This window comes from Macrotis lagotis, chromosome 1 (assembly GCF_037893015.1).
Source record: "Macrotis lagotis isolate mMagLag1 chromosome 1, bilby.v1.9.chrom.fasta, whole genome shotgun sequence".
In the NCBI taxonomy this organism is placed as follows: Eukaryota; Metazoa; Chordata; class Mammalia; order Peramelemorphia; family Peramelidae; genus Macrotis; species Macrotis lagotis.
This window is the reverse complement of record NC_133658.1, coordinates 281,504,776-281,523,540: the sequence shown is the minus strand read 5'-3', so window position 1 is coordinate 281,523,540 and position 18,765 is coordinate 281,504,776. Positions and strand designations below refer to the sequence as shown.

Below are 18,765 nucleotides of genomic sequence, written 5' to 3'. Positions count from 1 at the left end.
AACCTGTTTTCTTCAGGGAGCAAACACTTGCACTCCAGAAAAACCACAGAAATAGAGAGATAGTTATCCAAAGAAGGAAGCAGCTTCAAGGATTATGATTCCTAGTAGCATGGAAGACTCACAATGGAGAGGAGCTGACCTATGAGAACACAACTGAGTAATTGCAGGCAGCTGAAATGCATTTCTCTGTGAAGGGAAAGTCCAACTAAACAATCTTCTAGAAGAGACTGCTGTGTTTAAGGGAAACCATGAGCAGACTCTATAGAGAGTCTTCCAGATCCTGCAGTACGATGAGTTTCTGATTGACTTTGCCATATGAGGACCCTATAAATGTGCTTCACAACAATCATTCTCTAATTCCCATGGATGCTGTAGGTATTTTTGTGAGAGAGTGAGTCCTAGTATAAGAGGAGAAATGTTTTGTAACTATAGTTTTTACTATGCCGTCTTGGCAAATGCCTTTGCCAAGTGTTAATTGTATATATTGGCTGATTGCTAATGAGAAGTTTATTGGAGAGGGGGCTTGTGAGCTCCAAAGGTAACAATAGCTACACACAGGGTTACCTTTAGAACACAAGATAACAGCTATTCTCTGGAAGTCAAATCCCAATTCCCAATTCCAGAGGAAGTTGAAGGGCAGCTAGGTGGTGCATGGATAGAGCACCTGCCCTGGAGTCAGGAAGACCGGAGTTTAAATCCGGCCTCAGACACTTAATACCTACTTAGCTGTGTGATCTTGAGCAAGTTACTTAACTCCATTGCTTTACAAAAAAAAAAAGTAAGTTGGAAGTAAAGGGAAGAGGGGCACTACAAATGAAAGACATTGACAGGTATAGGAAATCCCTGGGTCAGTTTAACCAAAATCCACTAAAGTTTAACCTAAAACATAGAATAATGATCACTGAGTACTCCATATAGCTCTCACAGCAGATATTTCACAAAGGAATCCATGACAGCAGGTAGATAGTGAGCATACCATTAAAATATACCTAATTTTGAAAAGGGGGGCAGAGGAAGAATCTTGGGTATCTTTGAGTATTAGAAATAACCCAGTTGAAATTATGCTGATTTTTAAAGACTCATATAGGATCAAAGAATTTAGAGCTGTAAGGTACCTTGGGCATCTAGTATACCAACCCTCATTTTATAGGGGGGTCAAGAGAGGGAGGAGTGACTTGGGAAAGGATGTGATCTCAGAATTTCTAACTTCAAATTCAGTGCCCTTTCCACTGGACTAAGGACCAAACCACCTCATTTAGGAAAAAATAATTTTTTAAATGTTAGTAATATAATATGTTTCAGAAAGCAGCAGGAGAAAATGGGTTATTTTGTAGCAGAAATAATACATTTAGAAGTTTATTGTATCATATGTCCTCTTGAGTAGTTTTTTCCATGCATCTGTCAACCAAGCCCCTCCAGATGTTTTAAGATTCTTTAATCCAAGCTAGGGATTAGTGATAAAGGAAAAATGGGTTATGTAAAGATTCTTATCTCCTTAAGAAGCCAAGCATGCTTTGCATATTGTATAAACAGCTCACCATCAAAACCTCCTGCTCTTTAAAGTTAGTCAGAAAGGCCTGACTAATGCTCCTGGGCTCAGAGAAGGGTCTTAGGCTGAGGATAGTGTGATACAGTAGAAGGAAAGGATGATACACGTAGAGTCAGTGACACATCTCTGAATCCCAGCCCAGCCAATAGGGCAAGTCACTAAATCTTAGCTTCCTTGCCTTTAAAATGAAAAAGCTGAACTAAATGAAATCTAAGATCTCTTCCAACTTTAAGTCTGTGATCTTCTCAAGCTCTAGTGTGAAACAGGCTTAATTGGTAGCAGTATCTTCATTAAATTTATTTTTTTCCTTTCAAAAATAATGAAATTTTTTCTTGCAGAATAGGGATTGGCAGCTGGGGTCCTGTGTAATACTGCTGTTGCTGCTGTTGCTACTATGAATACAACAATACCATCAACAACAGATAATAATAATAATAATTCAAACATTTATAGCACTTTAAGGTTTTTGAAATGTTTTACATATATTTTCTCATTTGATAGTTTTTGAAGCCCAAGCAGCTAGGATAGTGAATAGAGGTGCATGAGGGCAAATACATGGGATGAAGAAAAAGTTTACTCTGCCCCCCTCACTCTTCTTCTTACTTAGCCTGGGGTTCCCTGAACCTGGATGCAGACACTTTAAATTTGAGAGAATATTGCCCCAAGGATTTCTTAAGTGGATCAACTGATAGATATCTTGCCTATTTACTATATATAAGACACTGAGATGTATACAATGAAGGATAAAACAAGTAGTTGGAGTGAAGTATATGTTCAGATAAAAAGATAACTTAATGTAGCATCTGGGACATCCCCATAAACATAAAAGTTCCCCTTATATGTGAGTCCACATTCTATCATGGGCATGGTTCATTAGCCACTATGTTGTTTACTTTTATTGGTCAACCAGAGGACAAAACTATTGAAGCATAGTGAAGAAAGTAATAACTCTTCCCTCCCCCCACCCACAAACTTAGCAACATAAATAACTAAATTGATGCTTCTCACAATCAATAAAGAGATAGGATGTTCTTAAGGAACATGCGTAAAGAGGATAAACACATAAGGAATATGGACACATGTAAAAGGCAATACATGACCCCTAATTTCTTTTTTAAATCATTTTTTCCCAAACATATTGAAAGACAGTTTTCCACATTCATTTTTTGGTAAGATTTTGAATTCTAAATTTTACTCCCCTCCCCCACCTCCCCTTCTTTCCCACTCCCTAATCAATCCAATTATATGTATACAATCATGCCAAATATATCTCCATATTAAAAATCCATTATTTCTACTGACAATGTTATTGCACTGCTTTTTTCTGATCCTGCCCTCCACCCCCCACCCTATGTCTTTTCCCAAATCCATACCCCTGTAGTGTCTCTACTGTTCCCCACCTCTATTTCTACTGGGCTGTTCCCATTGCTGCCACCTACTGGAGTAAAGCTGAAATCCTCACCTAAAAACTATTTTTCCCATAAGAAGAGAAATTGAGTTCACCATCCCTCTTTTAGCTTAAGGATCAAAAGTTAAGTTTTAGCTCTTTTAGTAGTAAAACTAAGTCCTTCACAACCCAATCATAATCTTATTCTTCATTCTTAGTCCTTCACTCTCCACCAGGGGGTTGGCAGCATGTTCATAATCACAAATTGTAATCCTGCTTGGTCATTAGATTGATAAGAGTTCAACACAATAGTATTAGATCTCATTTCTATACCATCACTTGTTCATCCATTTTATGAGTGCCAGCCCCAGGGTTCCATTCTTTATCACCTCAAAAAGAGTTATAGTTTTGTACATCTTTAGATTTTTTTTTGCCTAAACTAATCCCTCCCTCAGTTTACTCTCTCTAATTCCCTGTCTCCTTTTCTTCTTTTCTTATTTAAATACAATGTCTTTCTGTGTATCCATATATTCTTCCTTCTGTTCATATGAAAGTGAAATTTGTATAGATATCTACTTTCCCATACTCATTATTGTGTGATAATTTCTCCATAACTTTCCCTTTCCTTACCCTTCAGGATATTCTTCCCCCTCTTTCTATTCTTTTCTTAAGACATAACAAAATCATTCCTAGACCTTGTCTAATTAAATTCTCTGAATGAACCTAAATGATAATAGGAATCAGTGGGACAATGTAACTTTTCTCCATAAATGAAAGTAAGTAGTTTATCCTTATTAAGTCTTTTATCATTGTTCATGATTATCCTTTCTCACTATTCCTATGGTTGTATTTCAAAGTTTCTCCACTACCTTCATTACCCACCACACATTATTTATTTGCATATGAGACTCAAAGTCCTCTAGCATTACTGAAAAGTGGTCCTTCCAATAAAGGTCTGGTGTTTTCATCAGGAATGTTTGGAAGTCCTCTGTTTCATTAAAAATATATTTCCTCCCTGTAGCATCGTACTCAATTTTGCTAAGTAAATTTGTCTTCTCTCCAAAGAAGAGAAGATTTTCAACTACTGAACTATTAGTATTCAGGAACCAAGCTTTTTGTAACAGAGGGAAAAGTCAGCTAATTAGTACTTATAGGTCTATCTTCCTACTTCCTCATACAAGGAGAATCATTGTCACAAGTCTCCATTTGATGTAGGGCTAGAAAATCTCCTTTAATCATGACTTAAATGAAGAAATATGAATAAAAAGCCCCAATCCATCCTTTCATGGAGGAGGAAGATTCACAAGTGTCACATATTACACATGTTTTCAGACATTTTCAACATATCAATCAGTTATGCTTATATTTTTTTCTCTGCCAAAAAATACTATTTGGGATATGGAATAGCTCTAGGGGAAGGAGGAGAAGGATACTGGAAATAACTATGATGCTATAAGAAACAAAAGATATTAAGAAAAATTTATCAAAATAAATTAAAAAAAGAAATCTTTAACATTCATCGGTTTCTGATGGCCAAATTGATTTTCTTTCAAATAATTTCAGAATTCTCCTTCCAGCAAATGACAAAGGGCTTTGGGTCTCCCATTCAAATGAAGTGTGTGCAGTGGTGGGGTGGGGCATGGAGGATAACAATAACAATAAAACCAGCAGATGAACTGTTATTCTAGTTTGTAGAATAAATCTTTGTCTTAAATTCCTGTTTTTGCTATGTTTATGCAGTTCATAGTGCCATATACTAAATGCCGAAATAGCGGTACACAAGTGGGACTATGGGGTGGGGGGATGGGAGCGGCAAGAGAAAAGAGAAGAATGAAATGTTGAAGAGAGCTTTCCAGGTACAGGGGTAGGAATATGGAAGGATTTATTTCCAAATCTACTGTTTCCAAATATTGGTGTGTCAGACAAATAGGGGAAGTAGAAAAACAAGCATAAGACTAAGAACCTCCTAATATTAATGGAATGTGCTCCAATCCTTCTAAATCTTTAGAAAGAGAAATCCCTAAAAAAGGGATTCTAGAGAAGACTCAAAAGAATCTAGGGTTCAAAGCTGTATTTGCATATTGACATGGTTACATTCAAAGTTGTTTTAAGGTTCTTAACAATGAAGGATCACCTCAAGCTGCTATGCCCCAGATGTTCCAGGATATTTTAATCTCACTGGAGACCTCAGAGGCATGCTAAATCCAGCTAAAAGAGACAGTGGTATTCTTGTGAGGGGGAAATATGAGGATATTTCTGTCTGGAAATGGAGCACCATTTTTTTCCCTATTTCTCTTGCCTTTCTGAGTGATAGAATATCAAGCAATCCATGTCTCAATTAACCACATAAATAGTGAGGAATGGTATCATGGATAACCTTTGGAAGTGATTATTCAAAACATCATTTATTTTTTGGTTTTAATATATAGTCTATTATATGAGCTTTGAAATAATAGATTTCCTTTTATATTTATATTGGTATTTTGAAAACCATGCATTCCTATGAATTTTGAATTATATAATGAAATAGATGTATGCTGAATACCTTCCTTCAGTGGAAAGAGCTAACCTGGGGTTAAATATTGCCATAGATTAAACCCTCCCCCAATGACTTACATATTGAATAATCAAGAGGCAATATATTCCAAGAAACTAGAAGAACTAACTTTGTATTTTCTGACCAATTAGAAAATGTATAATGAATTGGAGTTTTCCCCTGTTCTTTTCAAAACCAAAACAAGAATCACCATATTAAGATCAGAGGATTTAGAATTAGAAGGGACACCTTAAAGATTATCTCACCTTTATTTTCATTCTTATAACTGAAGATAAAACAAACCCAAGAATAAAATGCCACGGGAGACAACCTTTGTTGCAAAAATTTCTGAAAATGGGAAAACAATTCCCTCAACTTTCCCCCATCATCACAGATACAGAGCCAAGCAGAAACCTTAGAGGTCATCTGTTCTACTCTCCCCCCTACCCAGATCACAGATTAGAGATGTTAAGCCTGAGGCACATAAGTAGTGTATCAAGAGTGGGAACTAAGGCGGCTGCTAGGTGGCACAGTGCATAGAGCACCAGCCCTGGAGTCAGGAGTACCTTAGTTCAAATTCAGCCTCAGACACTTAATAATTACCTAGCTGTGTGACTTTGGGTGAGTCACTTAACCCCATTGCCTAGCAAAAACTAAACAAAAAACAAAAAACAAGAGTGGGAGCTAAATCCAGGTTCTCTAACAATATATCCAAAGGATGATCCACTGTCCCAGACAGCTGTCATAAAGGACTGTAATGAAGAATCTACCATTCTGTAGGGCTTGATGGTAGGAGACAGACAACTTTCCCTTTGTTTCTCAATAGGTAATTTGTCTAACTGGAATCTAGATGAAAAGAGCATTGCAATCATCACTGGCAAAGTATTCTGGAAGAACCATATCTTTATAATCTAATTGGGGGAAAGCATTGTGAGAAGAACATATACAGTCTAAGTACAGCATGAAGCAAATCTTCTTCAATAAAAGAATATTTGACTGAGGGGCGTTTGGCTTGTTCCTCTCCACCGCCTAGAATTCAGGAACATACAAACTAGAGGTGTTTGGCAATAGAAGTCCACAGAAAATTAAATCAATTACAGAGACTAATAAAGAGCTCAAGGTTTTTAATTAAACTAAGCTTAATTAAAATGGTGAGAGCTCATGCTCTTTGGATGCTCTGTATAAGACCCTAGAGGATTGTGACGCTTCTGAGTAATTTACACAAACTGGATCAATCAGTGTTGGCGCCCAGAGTGAGGAGTTTGTCAATTTTACAGCATGAAATACTGTACAGCAATCAGCCATTCATAGACTAGGCTGACACCATAGAAGCAAAGGGGGAGCAGAATTACTGAGCAGATGCTATGGCTCCCATCCTACTCCCTCCCATACTAAGGCACTGTAGAACCCAAAAAGAGTCATCTGTTTTCCCTAATATAAATAAAAATAATTTTAAAATAGAGCCCTAGAAGTTAAACAGGAAAAGCCATGGCATAATTTGTGGTAGGCATACTTAGAAGAATCCATCATTCCAAGATAAAAGTATCCTTCTCTGGACATCTTTCCCTTAGAATATAAGCTCTATGAAGGCAAAGACTGTCTCTCTTCTGTATTTATATTGCCAGCACTTACCATAATGCCTGGCACAAAATAAGTGCTTAATAATTGTTTTTTCTTTCATTCATCTATTCATGACGTCTTAGGATCAGAAGGGAATCTTATAGATCATGTAGTCCAACCTTCTCATTTTACATATGTGAAAGTTGAAGCCTATAGTGGGTAAGAAATCTGACCGAGCTGTCAGAATTATAAGATTTAGAGTTAACCTTAGTTCAATCTCGTCATTGGAAAGATAAAGAAATTGAGGTATAATAATTTGTTCAGGGTAACATAGTTACAAGTGAAGAATAAGGTTCTAAATCCAGGTCTTTTGTCTAGGCCCAGTGTTCCTTTGACTGTAATGGCTATCTCAACATTTAAGAAAGTTTAAAAATTATCTCATGGACTAATCCATGACCCTCAAGCACATTACAGTTTTACCTTCTTCATCCAAGTACAAATAAACTGGACACTTTCCAAGTTTATGACCAATTCAATTTATATGAACCTTTCCAAAGTCCCTTGGAAAAGATAAAAGTCAAAGTAAAAAATGCCAATATTAGGGCTTCATGCAAATTTTAAATGAAATAATGAAAAGAGTTAGCTACTATACTCAGTCATTTGAACAAAATTTACACATAAATTGAGTTGTCACTTTTCTGTACAAAAGTCTTCAGTGACTTTCTTTTTTCTTGCCATGGAAAGCTCAAATTCTTCTCCTTATCTCACAGAAAAATCATTCCAAACAATTTATCATAGAACCAGTATAAGGAAAGACTACTGGAGATTCAGAAAGACTTGGGGACTAAAAGATAGATACACAGAGATGCAATGTGCAAATAACTAAAGTCAATAACTTCTTAAATTTTTACAATGGTCATAAGCAATCCAAATAACTCTCCATAATTTGGCTCTACTCATCCTTCTCTTTCCCCATACACTCCTAGCAAACCAGATAATTATCCATCCTTGATTTTCCAACCTCTATGCTATTGTTCAATCCCTATGGGCTAAAACATCTTTCCTCCCCCTCTTCATTTCTGGATTTCTGTGTATGCTCCAAAACCCAACTCAAATGCTGCCACTAAAGGTGAGATTCAATCCCAGTCTTCAGATTTCAAATCCAATACTATTTTAATCATATTATACTGACCTCTTCCCAACACCCTCACATTTTCTGTTCCCCTCTACCAATCCCCAATATGCAAACCCTCAAAATCCAAACAATTTGGTTCTGGGCAAGAATATTTTCCCATCAAAAATAATAAAGCTTTCATTGCTTGTATGACAAAGTGGCATTTAGATTCAGATGTCCAGTAGTTATCTTACAAAAGCTCAGGTCTATATCAGAAGCAGTATATTTCATACCATCGCATTTCTTGACTTATTTGTGTGAAGATTCCAGCATTTTCTTTGATCAAAATTCAACTCAATTCAACAAACATAATACTATAGTTTGATCAGGATATCAGACAAAAAAAATCATTAACTTACTGGGAAATGTGTTTTTCTTTTCATCTATAAATTCCCTAAGAATTTTTGTTGTTCAGTCATTTTGGTTGTGTCCCACTCCTTATGACTCCATTTGGGGTGTTTGTAATGAAAACACTGAGTAGTTTGTCATTTCCTTTTCTCTGAGAATAGGAATGTCTTAATTATCTATGGACTTTCCCCAGTACCAAACCCAGAACTCTGTTCATAGAAAGTAGTCACACAAACAAATGTTTGAATGAATGAATACTCTTTATCACCATAGCTATCAAATCACCACTGTAAAAATTTGGAAGTTATTGATTCAACTAAATGTTTAAGCATTGGGTCTCTATGTTTGTGTCTCTCTGCATCTTCAGTTCCTGAGTCTTTCTGAATCTTCTGTATCCTCCTCTTATCCCAGTTCTATGATGAATTGTTCAGAATGATGTTCTATAAGATGCTTGGATTCTAGAAGCTTTCCCTCCAAGACATCAGGAATCAAACAGCACAATAAAATATAAAAAAAACTGCACCATAATTGTCTGATCTATATTTATTTCATAACATGCAGAATTAATAGGATACAGGAGTTACAGCAACCATGGCAACAGAATGCAGAAAGGCTTGTCCTAGCAAATAAATGAATTCATAAATAACCACAAAGTGCTGATATAAACAGTCATGGGACCCTAATGTAATGCTAATGCAATTCAAGTTTTCCCCTTTCTCCATGCAGTGTTATAATATTAGGGACGCTATGGTTTGCACTGTGCTACAAGTGTCCTTCAGGAGATAATAGAACTTGCTAATTGTAGCTGGAAACTGGAGGTATGATTGATGAGGTCTTTTGTTGTTTATCATCTTGGAGCTCTTACTAAGGGAACATTGCCTCTTGGAGAGTTTATTTGTTGTTAACAATTGTAAGATAAGGGACAGATGCAGATGAGCAAAGGAGTACCTTCTTGGATATCTGGTCTGCTGTCTTTTATACCCTACAGTTAAATCTTTCAGATCAGAGATTCTTCTGCCAAGCATCAGAATGCTATTGTTTTGGTTTTGGGGAAGGTGGGAGAAGCATTGAGCCATATTGTTGTCTGTCTTCTGTGTTCCTTGCTTTCCTTTTTGAATCCCAAATGTCTATAGCATAATCATACTAAGATTATTCATAAATTCTAATGTGCATCAGCCAAATTAATCAGGAATTGAGTACATGACCTTATTTCTGAAACTCAGTTTCTTTTTTGTTGCTGTTTTTTTAGTTTTTTGCAAGGCAATGGGGTTAAGTGGCTTGCCCAAAGCCACACAACTAGTTAATTATTAAGTGTCTGAGGCTGGATTTGAAGTCAGGTACTCCTGACTCCAGGGCGGGTGCTCTATCCAGTGAGCCACCTAGCCACCCCTGCTGTTGTTATTTTATTTTATTTTTCTCCAGTTATATGCAAAAATAAGTTTTAACATTCATTTTCAAAACCTTGGGTTTTAAATTCTTCCCCACCTCCCCCCTCATTGAGAAAAAAAGTAATTTGATAAAAGTTAAAAGTGTGCTGAGATTTTTTTTTTAGGTTTTTGCAAGGTAAATGGGGTTAAGTGGCTTGCCCAAGGCCACATGGCTAGGTAATCATTAAGTGCCTGAGACTGAATTTGAACCCAGGTACTCCTGACTCCAAGGCTGGTGCTTTATCCACTGTGCCACCTAGCAGCCCCTTGAGATTCATTTTCTAAGTGACCTCTCTGTCTTTTTCTTTAAATGAGCAATAACAATAGCTGATATTAATATAGTGCTTTAAGATTTGCAAGGCACTTGATTCCCATAAGAGCCTTGTTTAAGTCAGTACTATTGTTATCCCAATTTTGCAGAAAGGAAACTGAATTTGAGAGAAGTTCATACAATGAGTAGCTATGCCAGAGACAGACCTCAAAATCAAGGTCACCTAAATCCAAATTCAGTATGCTTCCTGCTACTGATGATTTTTGGATTGGACAGGCTCAGGAAGGGGAATTCCATTATACCTGATGTGTCTTATCATTCAACTAGACCTTGGGAATCAGTATCTTCATCTAAGATAACCATCTTTAGCAAGATGGTAGTTTTCTAACTATCTCAGGAGGTTCAAAGGTTGAATCTGCTTAATTTTGAAAAAAACATTCCTCAAAATCAGTGTCCTTTTCTGCATCTTAAAAAAATTAGCTCAATAAATATTGACCTTGACAATGCTGTAAAGATCAAGGAAAACTCTTGCTTTGTGATCCTATAGAAGCTTATAAGAAAAACCTAGATGACAACAGATATAAATTCCAAAAAGTGGAGATGGATTGAAGAATCATAGATTTTTCAGGAAGGACCTTAGAGGTTATCTAGTCCAACTTCTCATTTCAGAGAGGAACATATCAAAGTCCAGAGAAAGGAAATGATTTCTCAACGTCACATAGCTAATAACCAGAGGACCCAAAGCTTATACCCAGGTTTTATGATTCTAAGTAGAGTACTGCTATTGGGTTTATAGTCCCAATGAGATCAACAGTAAAGAAAAAGAAACATAAGCACAAAAATAGTAGTTGCAAACAACTGAAAACTAAGGAGTACTCTGGAATTGGGGAAATGACTGAATACATTACCATATATATGAATGCTTCATAAATTTGCATGTCATCCTTGCACAGGGGTCGTGATAATTTTCATGTCATTCCAATTTTAGTATATGTGCTATCAAAACAAGCACATATATGAATGTGATGGGATATGAAATAAGGGAGACAATTTCATAAAAACTTAAGAAGACTTGTGTGAACTGATGCAAAATGAAGTGAACAGAGAAACAATTCATACAATAACAAAATCCTATTTCCTTGCAAAAAAAAAGTCTATCTACCAACAAACACTATAGGTTATAATTTTTATACATAGCTTTGGTTTTTATGACACCATCATTTCTAAATTATCTTTCATCTTCCCCTAGCCAGTGAATGAGCTCTGAGAGCAAGGAAAAAAATAGAAAACCAACCAACTAAAGTTAGAGTGTATATAATATTTCATACCTATACTCCACCATCTCTGCAAAGAAAGGGTGATCTTTTCAAATGATAAAATAATAGAGAAAATTTCAAACTAATTGGCTAGAGGTATTTAGACTCACTTCCATTTTCTCCTATCACTGATTAAAATCAACTCTCAAATGCAAGTTAGAAGGAAAAGTATAAGCCAAAGTCAATTAAGATAAATATATAAAAAAGCTGATTTTAGTGACTTAGGGAATTCAAAATAAAATGGATAAAATCCTAGAATATATAATATAGAAATTAATTAATGTACTATCAAAACAAAAGGAACTTTATTCTCTTTTCCCAGGAATTTATAGCTGCCTATCTTAAACAATGCATTGTATTTACATATAGGAGCTACAATCCAAACGGGAATTACAATCTTGCTGACGCAATGAATTTCTTCTCCCATTCCAAGTACAGAAGGGTTTTCATTTTGCAATTAAAAATTGTGGAATAAACAAGCCCCCAGGAAAGTTTTACTTTGAGGTTTCTGAGCATAGAATTCCCAGAAAGTGGCAAATAGAAGAAATTCCTTTATCCCATTTAAGGTGTTTGTGGTGGATTATGGGGAGAAGAGGAGGAAGTAGGATATGTTGTAAAAGAAAGAACAGGGGTTCCATCTACTGTCAAGCAATCTGTAGTGCATATGGGGGTTTGTTTCCCTCCCCATATCTGTATCCTCCCAGAATGTAATTCCTCTTTGTTCATTCATCTTGTAAGATTTTGTGTCTTCTTTTGATCCTCCAGCCTAAAATAAGAAAAAGGGTTTTTTTTGTTTTAGACTCAAGATGATAGAAAGGAATCATAAAAGTATAGAATAGCTTGACAGAAATAGTTATAAAAATATAGAACCATTTATTGATAGAAAAATATAAGCTATTAAGAAGGGACCTTTGAGGGCACTAAATGGACCTTGTACTGAATAAAAATTCCCCTTTTCACCCTCTCACCTATGCTTCAAGACTCCAATGAAAAAGAAAACATTATCAGTCACAACTGTCCTTTCTATTTTTATGTAACTCTCATTCCTAGAACTTTCCCTTATTTCCAATTGAAATTTCCTCTTTTTTTTTTGCAATTTCCAATCATTATCTTACTTCTTTCCCCTAAGGACAAGTCAATCAAGTGTTATTTGGCTTCCATATAACAACCTTTCAAATATCTAAAAACAGCTACCATAACCCCTAAGTCTTCCCTTGTTCAGGTCAATCATACCGTTTCTTCAATGGATACTTAACATGATATAGCTTCCTCTATCCCTATTCTCAGGTATCATGCTATCTCCCTCCTCTGGATATGTTCCCCAGTAAATGTTTGTAACAATCCTTCTTAAGCACTCACAATGTGCAGATATCCATTACCTCCATCAGCCTTGATTCCACTTTTAGACAGCTCTAATTATTAAAATTTTCCATACATCCTTAAGCTTCTGAAATGTCTCCTCCCCAGGGCCCAAAGTTCTATTGATCACAAAAATGTCATATTTCCTGCTCCTTGTACTTTCCCAATGATGTACTCTTTTGGACATGATCCAGATCATCTATGGCTTTCCTAGTTTTGATACTCAAAACTAAACACAGTGGTACAGATGTGATCTGAATAGGGTATGGCATAGTACAATCATTAGCTCCTACAATATAAATGTTCAGTCTCTTTTAATGTAGTAAAGGGTATCATTATTTCTGGTAGCTGGAAGGGGAAAGGGTAGATAAGAATTATTTTTTAGTCATATTTCTCCCATTCTGCATTTGTGAAGTTGGCCATTTGAACCTAAATGTAGACTTTGATGTGTATCCATACTTAACTTCAGCTTATTTTATTTTGTCCATCATTCTAGCTTATAAAGATTTGGGGTATCAAGACTTTTATCATGCAACATGTCATTTTCAACTTCATGCCATCTGCAGAGTTTATAAAACATGTTTTCTATTACTCTCCTCCCAGTCACTGATTTAAAATGTTGAACATCAAGCAAGCTAGATCCCTAGGGCACTTCACTATAGATCTAGATCCAAGTTTATATCCTCTTATTAATAATTACATTTTGGTCTCTGATAGTCAGTTCAAATTCACATAATTTTATTATCACTTAGGTTACAACTTTTCATCTTATCCATAGGTTAGCATGAGGCATTTTATCACTTAGCTAAAATCTAAGTCTACTATGTTTATCAATCCAACTATTCTCTCAAAAAAGGAAATAGTTGGTCTGATATGACTATCATAATATTATTTGAACTACTGACAGCAACTTAAGGTGCTATAAACAATATTAGAGAAGAATTATAAGATTATATACTGTCCCAAGTACTATGAAGGATAAAATTTTTTTCTTTCATGAAAAAAAAGCATATCACACTTGTTTGCACAATACTTTAAAATATTAAGTTTGCTGTCATATTTATGTTTAGACATTGCTTGGTAAACTCTTGTTGATGCACATCTTGAAAATGAGCAAAGGTAAGGATCTTTATGTGGAACCTGTGATGAAAAGGATGAAATAAATTAACTTTATTTGAATCATTTTTACTTTACAACAGGAAAAAAATGGTTTTTGTGTCTTGTACCCCTCTCTAAATCGCTGACACCTATGGCCCCCTTCTCAGAATAATATCTTTAAGTGAATAAAACAAAATAATATCTCACTACAAAGGAAACCAGTGATGCTAGAATTTGTTATTGTTGCTGTTCAGTTATACCTGAGTTTTCAAAACCTCATTTGAAGTTTTCTTGGTAGAGGTACTGGAGTAGTTTGCCATTTCCTTCTCCAGATCATTTATTTCACTGCTGAAAAAACTAAGGCAAACAGGATTAAATGATTTGCCCAGAGTAATACAGTTAGTATCTGAGGCTAGCTTTGAATTGAAGATGTCTTCCTGATTCCAAGTCCAGTGCTTCTCCATCTAGTTACCCAGTGTCTTTAGATTACCCTTATAACAATATCACTTTTACTTCCATATCAATTGTTTCTCATCCTAATGCTCTCTTTCATGTTTCTCCCTTCAGGTTCTTCAATTTAACAAATGACTATAAAGTTTTAATAGTAGTAGTCTATTCTCTCTTTTATTTATACTATTCCTCTTGAATAGAGCTGTTGTAGTCATGAGTCCCATGCCAACAAAACTCAATGTTGCTATCATGTCAAATTTGCCCTCTTGCATTTGAATGTCTAGCTCTATATGTTATATATCTATATCTATCTATCTATCTATCTATCTATATATATATATATATATATATATAATTGTGTACATATCTTTTGCCATGGTTTTATTGCAGACTCTATTCCTAGATATTGTCTCCTATTAATTACTAGTCTATCTGGGTGAATATATTTCCTGTATATTTGGTTCAGACAACTTACTGCCTCCCTCAAATACATACACAACTGCACCACAAGTTTGGGGAAAAAATGCAAATCCACCAAAGAGACTGTTTTGCTTTATGCTGGTTTTAATGAGGACATCTGCTTATTAGGAATCAGCTGAAGAATCATTGATTCCAATTGCATCAACTATCAATAATTCATCAAAAATTGATATCACCATAATTCTACCCCAAATAAAGACAGAAGTCCAATACTGTGTCCAAACAACTGAAATACTCAAAGCATTGGCTGATTTTTTTTTCTGCTTTCATTTGTAGCTGGCATGGTTTCAACCCGGCTGAAGTTTCTTTACAGTGATTACATGAGATGTTGGGAAATTTTTAAAACACAAAAACTCTCCCTCTTCCTGATTTATCCATGACAGAATCTCAGCATTGGAAGCTTATCTCAGAGTTCATCTAGTTCAGTCTATAAATGAGCTGGAATTTCCTCTTGGATCCCAGACTCTGGACAAGGAACAAAAGAGGGAAGTCACAGAAAAGCAGACTTAGTTTTGATGTGAGGAAAAACTTCCTTATAATCAAGGTTGACCAAAAGTAGAATGGACTGGTTTATGAGATGTAGGGCTCCTCATCATTAGAAACCTTTGATGATAACCTCCTTTCTCCTATTTTTATATATGCTAAGATATATAAAGATAGGGACTGCATTTGTCAATCCATTGTACCAGGATCTCTCTGAAAAGTAAACTCCTTCTCCTAATGCAAGGCATCACTTTTGCAGTTTATAGTCCTAGAGAGTCACCTAGAACACTGAAAGATTAAATGACTTGCCCATGCAAGTATGTGTCATAAGCAAGACTTGAACTCAGATCTTCCTGGTCTTGAGGTCATTTCTATAGTACAGCTGTGTCTCCTATAAGTATACACTTATATACATACTCAAAGCTTATGTTACACATGTATACATCCATATATTTCTTCAAGCTTAAAATTTCTTATGATTTTATTATTATAGGTACTTTCTCTTCTTGTGTATTAAATGTATTAATTTGTATTAATTAGAAGTTGGTTTCATAAGTTGCTGTGGCTCTAAAATTCCTTATCTAGCAGTCATCTTTCTGGTGATAAACTTCTCTAAACTTAGCCAGGCTGCTCTACAGGTGAGAGTCACAAATTCCATGACTATATAGGCACCTGTAAGGACACAAGTATTTCGTATCATTTCCACATATATTGAGTGCCTACCAAATTGTATGTGCTGTCCTTGGTACTGAAATTAAAATATGGAAAAACTCCCTTACCTCAAGGAACTTACATTCTTTTGGGGGCTAAGGGAAACACATATGCCACTATGAAACAATGGATGTCATTTGGTTATATACATATATATATCAGAAATAGTCATAATACAACACCTTAAAACTCAAGTTTTCATATGTGCATACTCATTAGCAAGCCAGCCTGAGAAGGTAGGGACTAAATGTTTCTTGTTCAACTCCATATATTACTATATTGTAATTATTTCCAACTGTGTCTCAGTTTCCACATATTTAAAATGAAAACTACATTTTTTCCCCACATTCTGAAGTGGAATTTCAAAGACTACCAGGAATTTGTGAGAAATGCTTTGGTTCCCTGTGTAATATAATAGTACGTGCCTAAAATCCCAACTATGAGAGGCAAGCTGAGACTAGTGGATCCTTGAGCTCTAGTATTCTGAGCTACAATGAGATTCAAGGTTTCTTCATAAAGACTGATATTAATGGGGCAGCTAGGTGGCACAGTGGATAGAGCATTGGCCCTGGAGCCAGGAGTACCTGGGTTCAAATCTGCCCTCAGACACTTAGCTGTGTGACCTTGGGCAAGTCATTGCTTTGTAAAAAAAAACCTGGCATTAATATGGTGAGCCCTTGGAGGTCAGGAGAAGCCATAAAGCTGCCTTAAAAAAAAAAAAGGAGAGAACCAGTCCAAGTCAAAAATAGATTAAGTCGGGGCAGCTAGGTGGTGCAGTGGATAGAGCACTGGCCCTGGAGTCAGGTGGACCTGAGTTCAAATCCAGCCTCAGACACTTAATAATTACCTGGCTGTGTGGCCTTGGGCAAGCCACTTAACCCCATTGCCTTGCAATAAAACATAAAAAAAAAGAGTAAGTCAAAGTTTACAAGCCAGTCAGCAATTGAATCAGGCCTATGAAAAGAAACTGTACTTCCAACTGGAGTGGGATAGAAAGATTCTATCTCCAAAGACAAAACACAACAAAAAAACCTCTTTGGAATCATGAAAAGATTTTATACTAATAAGAGTTATGAATGGATGAAAAGTCAACTTAAGAATGAAAGATATAAATATAGACTTAGGTAACTAGTATTCAAAGGAAGTATATAAAATGATGCCTCTCTCTATTTTGTTCCATATGGTCCTGCAGTGTCTTGCCAGCCAAAAAAGTAATTTTTGTCTGCATTCAAGCTATAGTTAAATTTCACAGATAACTCTTCCCCAGGTCTTCTTGAGAGTTGTGCTTTATTCTCTCTACGTTTCTTTACACATGCATAAAAGTAGGTAATTTGAGAATCAGAGTCGGAAAGTGTAACTTTCTTAAGACATTTTGTTTATGGCCTGACTCACATCCTCCCACATAGTCCCCATACGTGATTCCCAACCTAGGCTGGGAGCTCCCCCTCCTGACCATAGAAGAGAATATACTCTAGGAATTGAACAAATCCAGAATTTCCAGGAATTTAGTCAATTGGAAAAAAATAAACAAAAGAGCATCTGTGCTGTTTATATTTAAATACCAGCATGTGTTTTCATTATCCTGACTTTGATGATACTGTATTGGTCCTTTATCCTTGATGTTGGCTGCATTTTGAATCAGTCTGATACACTTATGAAATACTACAGCAATCCCCAGATATGTCTATTTGTGTAGTTGAAAGATAAGTCTATTCTCATATAAGGATAGTTATTAGACTGACTATCCTCATATAAGGATAATTATTTGTTGTGGAGATGCAATCAAATAAAAAAGCTTTAGTTTGACTAATACGCCATCCTTCCTATAGGAAGATAAAACTTCTGACCCACCATCATAATTCAAAAACAACAAATATTTATTAAATACCTACTACATACAAATAATGATCCAAGATTCTAGGGGTATTAAGATGAAAAGTGACATAGTTTTTTACCTCAATAAGTTTATGATCTCCTGGAAAGGGATATAATATATACACAAGTGTGCTAGACTATGATTAGGGGAAAGGACATTTGAAGGAGTTGAAGATCTTTCATTCTTTTTTGGGCTTCATTCCTGCCTCTCAAGATTTCTTTCTCCATGTCCCAGCAGCCTTCTCACCTGAGAAGATCTCTCTGCCATTACCATCTTTTCCTCTATTTGGTAAGTTCCTCCTAGAACCCCTATTTTAAGAAAAGACCCAGTCACATTCATTCAATCAGTCCTCCTTGATTCTCCCTATTTTTTTTTTAGTTTTTGCAAGGCAACAGGGTTAAGTGGCTTGCCCAAGGCCACACAGCTAGGTAATTATTAAGTATCTGAGGCCGGATGTGAACTCCAGGGCCAATGCTCTATGCACTGCACCACCTAGCCACCCCAATTCTCCCTATTTCTTTCTCTACCATACCTTCTTAGGAACCATCTGGGGCAGCTAGATGGAGCAGTGCATAGAGCACTGGTCTTGGAAGTCAGGAGGATAGGAGTTTGAATCCACTTTCAGACACTTGATACTCACTAGCTGTATGACCTTGGGCAAGTCACTTAACCCTGATTGTGTCTCATCCAGGGCCATCTCCAGTTATCCTGATTCATATCTGGTTACTGGACCCAGTTGT

The 18,765-nt window shown here is 36.0% G+C and overlaps 1 non-coding gene across 1 annotated transcript; it reads right to left on the bottom strand.

The window, feature by feature from the left end:
• Positions 1 to 11,161: 11,161 nt before the first annotated feature.
• LOC141510597 (U6 spliceosomal RNA) lies at positions 11,162 to 11,264 on the bottom strand. Its single transcript, XR_012475051.1, has one exon. It is a non-coding gene; the product is annotated as a U6 spliceosomal RNA (small nuclear RNA).
• Positions 11,265 to 18,765: the final 7,501 nt, after the last annotated feature.